This window comes from Erinaceus europaeus, chromosome 1 (genome assembly GCF_950295315.1).
Source record: "Erinaceus europaeus chromosome 1, mEriEur2.1, whole genome shotgun sequence".
NCBI lineage: Eukaryota > Metazoa > Chordata > Mammalia > Eulipotyphla > Erinaceidae > Erinaceus > Erinaceus europaeus.
Window position 1 is genome coordinate 35,518,896 of NC_080162.1, and position 6,000 is coordinate 35,524,895.

Below are 6,000 nucleotides of genomic sequence, written 5' to 3' on the forward strand. Positions count from 1 at the left end.
TCAGGAATGTCCTCTGTAGTCAGAGAGCAGACAGAAATGACTAGTCTTTGTTGCAAGAGGCTGCCTGGGGATAGAGAGCACCATTGCCCTTTGGGGACAGGTGGAAGCCCATGGGTTCTCCATAATGGCCACAAAATCAGGCTCAGTTTGTCTAGGATCCTGCTCAGAATGAATAACAGCTCTAATACTGAGATCTTTTCATACATTGACCAAACACCTAGGATTTTCTGAGGCTGTTGCAATCCAGCGTATGGAGCACCAGCTGGTTCCTGGCTTGCTTCTGCCATCTGCTGGCCATTCATGAACATGCATGAACAAGAAGGATTTTTTTTTTTTTTTTCAAAGCCTCTCCTGACTTTTTTTTCTGAGAACTGCTTAATAAGTTGGTGCCCTCTTGGCAAGAACCAACCCTTCACCGACCCATCCTATGAGTAGGCAGTCATGTGCCTAAAAGTATAATCTGTGAATTCACACCTCCCAACAGCTCCACAGGAGCACTGGAGGGAAAGGGGTGGAGAGAGAAAGGAGGGTGATGGAGAGTTTTTCTGAAACTCATCCATTTGGTGACTGAAAAAGCAACTCAGCCTTCTGAGCCTCCATCTTCTTATCTGGAGAATAGGAACACTGGATGGCACAGACTCAAAGTTATATCCCAGTTTTCTAGACAAGACATAGAGTGATGAAAGTGATATGCTCAGGTTTTAATGAATAATAAATGCTTATTAAATGTCACCAACCATTAAAGTAGACTAAAAGCCCAGAGAAGTCCTGCAGCAGAGAAACTTCAATTTAGCTCAAACCTTCCCAGCCCAGATGCCTGCAAACACACAAAGAAGGACTCAGTACCCAGCAGAATCTCCCAGTCAGATCAAACTGCTTCCTTTGAACGAGAACCTCAGACCCTGCTGAAAGTAGATTGTATGGCAAGCCCAGCCTCCTTGTCTCTGGCCCTCTTCTCTTGTTTCCACAGCACCTCCTTATACAATAAGCCACTCTTATAACTATAAACAAATACATTAAGAACCATTCTCCCAGGCTCCCAAGACTAAATATTTCACATTTGGATTCTACTTATTTGTCAGTTTTACAGACCAGAGGCAATTAAGAGTCCGAGGCCGGGAGCTTGTTTTTAATAATTCTGTCATTATTCTCAATTTTCAGCACCACCACACATGAAAAGCCCATTTCCGATTTCTTTGAAAGTGCTAAATGGCTTTTGCACCGTATGGTGAAAGTGTACCCTCAGCAAATGACTTGCAGGTAGGCTGTGGTTTCCAGGCTCCAGATGCTGACAACCACTGAGTGAGTTTGGCCTAACCCCGTGGGTGGTGGGGTGAGGGTGAGGAGTGATCTTTCTCTAGGAGTTTAACTCCTAGTACAGGAGACCCAGGCCACTGTGGGCTTGAGGGTTGCTAAGTGTTTCTTGGTTTTGCTGTCTTGTTACCAAGATGTCACAGTATCCTGATAAAGCTATATATCATGGCCAATGCTCAGCAGGAAGGGCACAGAAAAGGCCCACTTTCTTGCTAGTTCATCACCCCGGAAACTGATGGAGAAAGCCCATGGTCAGCCGCTAACGGTAGCTAAATCAAGAAGAAGGAAGTGAGTCAGCATTAGAAGGGACCTCTGCAAAGTAGATAAGGATGTAGATAAAGAAGGTAAGTTCAAGAGCCAGGACTTAGAGACTGCTGGTGGGTGAAGAGAAGATGGCAAAACCTTGGAGTCAGAATCTAGAGCCTTTTTGAAAGGTAACAAAGCCTGGCTGTAGAAACCAGAAGCCAGTCTTGATAAAAACAGAAGCATCAATGCTCAGTGGCATGTGTGTAACACTTACTCCATACCAGTCACTCTTGCCAACACTTTCCACTTTCTCTTATAGAATATCTGTGAAAGGTACCCTAGTGGCTTTGTCCCAGCTTAATAAATGAGGAAGCTAAGATTCAGATGGAATAGCTTCCAGAGGACATATTCTGGAGATATAAGAGAGAGAGACAAGGTCTGCCCAGGAGTTGCTGACAATCTGTGGTGCTGTCATTGTGCCCCATGTGAGACAGGTGGTAAAAAGGAGATGCTGATTCCAGGAAAGAGCATGGTAACCTCTCTAAATGGTTGGGTACACTGGGAGGATCGTGTTCTGATAAAAAGCTTGTTATGCATAATCTCAGCATCCATAGACTTGCTCCAGAAGTCATTGGGAAACTGTGGAAAAACAAAAATCAAGTGGGGAAACCCCCCTCCTACCATAATACATTTGCACATACACACTCACAATTCGTCTAGAGCAACTGAGCTCTGGTGCAAGTACTGTGTGCATATGTCTGGCATGCTTGTATATTCATATGGGTACATCTTATGCACAATATTTTATTTAGCTAAATAATCTTTAAGATTTCTTCCAGCACACATGCTTCTTAATTTGGTACATTTAACATGCAATGCATCATCAATAAATGTTCATCAGATTGTATTGATGAGACAGAGATGGGATAAGACATTTTGACAGCAAACAAAACATCCAGGAGACAGTTAGCTTTCCACCTCCCAGTTCAGAGAGATAGTAAGGAGAACAAAATTTCTTGGTAGGAAATGGCCAGGGAGACTCTGAGAACAATATAGGATTCCCTGTGAATATAAGTGCTGACAGGATTTAGGGAACACTGAAGGAACAATGCAAGAGTAAAAGGAAAAGCCAGCCATTGAGCAAGAACCACTATAATGTTGTGCTGTTGGAAGTCATGATGTATTTTTCTATGTTTTTCTATGCAAAAAATGCATGGTGACCTCACCAGTGTGTCCTGAAAGCTCACCTCTCCAGAGCCCTATCCAACCAAGGAAATATAGAAACAGACTGAAGGTATGGATTGACTTGCTGACACCCATATCCAGGAGAGAAGCACTTATAGAAGTCAGAACTCCTCTTTCTGCACCCTATAAAGACTTTTAATCCATAATCTCAGAGGGGTAAATGTTAGGGAAAGATGACCAGAAGGTTCTGAACTCCAATTCCATCAGGACCCAGAGAAAGAAAAAGAAAAAGAAAGAAAGGGGAGTCGGGCTGTAGCGCAGCGGGTTAAGCGCAGGTGGCGCAAAGCACAAGGACCGGCATAAGGATCCCGGTTCGAACCCCGGCTCCCCACCTGCAGGGGAGTCGCTTCACAGGCGGTGAAGCAGGTCTGCAGGTGTCTATCTTTCTCTCCTCCTCTCTGTCTTCCCCTCCTCTCTCCATTTCTCCCTGTCCTATCCAACAACGACAACAACAATAATAACTACAACAATAAAACAACAAGGGCAACAGAAGGGAATAAATAAATAAAAATAAAATATTTAAAAAAAAAAAAGAAAAAGAAAGGAAGGAAGGAAGGAAGGAAGGAAGGAAGGAAGGAAGAAGGGAAGAAAGGAAGAGGGGAAGGAAGGAAGGAAGGAAGAAAGAAGGGAAGAAAGGAAGAAGGGAAGGAAGGAAGGAAGGAAGGAAGGAAGGAAGAAAGAAGGGAAGGAAGGAAGGAAGGAAGGAAGGAAGGAAGGAAGAAGGGAAGGAAGGAAGGAAGGAAGGAAGGGAGGAAGGGAGGGAGGGAAGAAGGAAGGGAGGGAGGAAAAGGAAGGGCAGTCAGAATTAGTAGCTGTGACTTAGAATGAAGAGGAGGGGAAACAGGTGGTGGCACACTTAGTTAAGCACATATATGATAGTGTACAATGACTTGAGTTCAAGCCTGTGGTTGAACCACTTGCAAAAGGGAAACTTTTATGAGGGTTGAAGCAGAGATGCATAGCTCTCTATTTCTTTCCCTATCTCTACCTTCCACTCCCCTCTCAATTTCTCTCTGTCTATATTCAATAATAAATACATTTTTTGAAGTTTTAAAAAATGTGAGGCATTATTTATAGAAAGAAAGAGGAAATGTCATAGAAAATGGGCAAATATATATGAATATAGATATTCAGTTTTATAAATAATTGTTACCCCTTATTGTGATCTTGAGAGAACAACTACAGTTTCCAATGAAGGGAATGGGGACACAGAACTCTGGTGGTAGAAAAAGTGTGGAATTATCCCTCTGTTACCTTATAATTTTATAAATCAATATGAAATCACTACTAAAAAATTTTAAATGCATAATGATTTTTCAACAACCCAATATTTTACTCTATTTCTTCTAGTTATTTATTCATGCTGTGGTTGTTTTTTCTACAAAACTGGGATAACATAAAAATACATTCTGATTTTCACACTATTTTATTACTTTTTCACCATAAACTATATTAACACTTTTTTTTAAATGGCATTTTTATTTTATTTACATGGGTGTCCTGTGATGAGTCCTCTATTATTGGGTTCAGTTGCATCTGACTGTTGCTGTAAATAATTGGGAGGGGGAGTCGGGTGGTAGAGCAGTAGGTTAAGCCCACTTGGCACAAAGTGCAAGGACCCACATAAGGATCCTGGTTTGAGTCCCCGGCTCCCCCCCTGCAGGGGGGAGTCTCTCCACAGGTGATGAAACAGATCTGCGGTGTCTTTCTCTCCCCCTCTCTGTCTTCCCCTCCTCTCTCCATTTCTCTCTGTTCTATCTAACAACAACCACATCAGTAACAACACAATAATAACTACTACTACAATAAAAAAACAAGGGCAACAAAAGGGAAAATAAATAAATATAAAAAATGATAATTTAAAAAATAATAATTATAACTGGGAGAAGCAGTTCTACTTCCATACAGGTAGAGAAAGGCCTTTGAAGCAATTATCTTATTTTTTTTTAATCTGGACAACACATTCCATATATCTTTTGGAACAGAGGGGAAAATTAACAAAACACAGAATATGTGGAGCCAAAATGAGTGAGGAGAAAAAGGTAACCTGTGAGAATGGAGGTGAGTCCCATGTATATCATTTCCCCCTTGAAGAAACTGTCAATTTCAAAGGCAGTGACTAGAAGTCTAGGAAGATGACACTCTTGACACTCTTCTAAGGCTATGGGACCAAAATGGTAGTTCAAGAGCTGCCAAGGAGAAGAGATTTTTATAAATGCTTCAATTTTAGGGTTTAAATTAGAAAGGATTTGTCTTAGGGGTAAGGGCTGACTGGACAGCTGTCATCCCCAAGAAAGACTAGACCAATTTCAAATTATGCTTAAATTATCTAGGTTCCTATGTTCACAGGAGAACTGCTTACTGAAACAAAATTAAATCCTCTCTGAAGAAAGCTGGCATCACTCAGATAATTCTCAAATAGCCTTAAGAATGTTTTATATAGCAAATCCAGCATTCTAGTTAAAATGACCAGACATTTCAGAGCCTAAAATATAACCCAAAATAAAACAGAAAACAAAGAACATAATCACAGCCACAATAGATCAGATTATGAGGTTGTATAATAATATAATATAATATAATATAATATAATATAATATAATATAATATAATATAATCTTTATCTTGAAAGAATTGAGACTACATGGATTATTTAGGCACAGAACTGAAAATCATTTTTAAGTATTCTTTAATCATCTTTCTTTTCTTTTGTTTCTAATTTTTTAAGACTTTATTGATTTTAGTTGATAAAAATAGAGAGAAATTGAGAGGGAGGAGGAGGTAGGGAGGTAAAGATAGACACTTCACTGCTTGTGAAGCTTTCCCTCTGCCAGTGGGAATCAGGTCCTTGAACCTAGGTCCTTGTGCATGGTAATATATCATTTAACCAAGTGTACCACCACCTGGCCCCTTGAAAAGTATTCTTATGAAGAGTAGAATGGAAAACCTACAAGTGAAAAAGACAATCACTAAAATTGAAGAAAGTAACAAAAGAATTTAAGAATGAAAAAGGGAGACAGTGGACTGGAAAAGAGTCAGAACTATCCAGACTAAAGAGTGAAAATAAAAAGAAGTAAGAGGTAAAATAAAGAAAATCATAGATGATATTTAGTGCATGGTAGAAAAAGTCATGTGAATGAAATTGAAATTCTAGCACAAGAGGAAAAAGGAAGAAGGAATAGGTGAAAAGATAAA

The 6,000-nt window shown here is 40.2% G+C and overlaps 1 long non-coding RNA gene across 1 annotated transcript in view; it reads left to right on the plus strand.

Moving 5' to 3' along the window:
- The window catches only part of LOC132541796 (uncharacterized), a 148,277-nt gene extending 144,715 nt beyond the window's left edge, over positions 1-3,562 (plus strand). The window contains exon 2 of the long non-coding RNA XR_009552875.1: positions 3,046-3,562. This is a non-coding gene — a long non-coding RNA (uncharacterized LOC132541796). The remainder of the gene's footprint in view (positions 1-3,045) is intronic.
- The last annotated feature ends 2,438 nt before the right edge of the window (positions 3,563-6,000 follow it).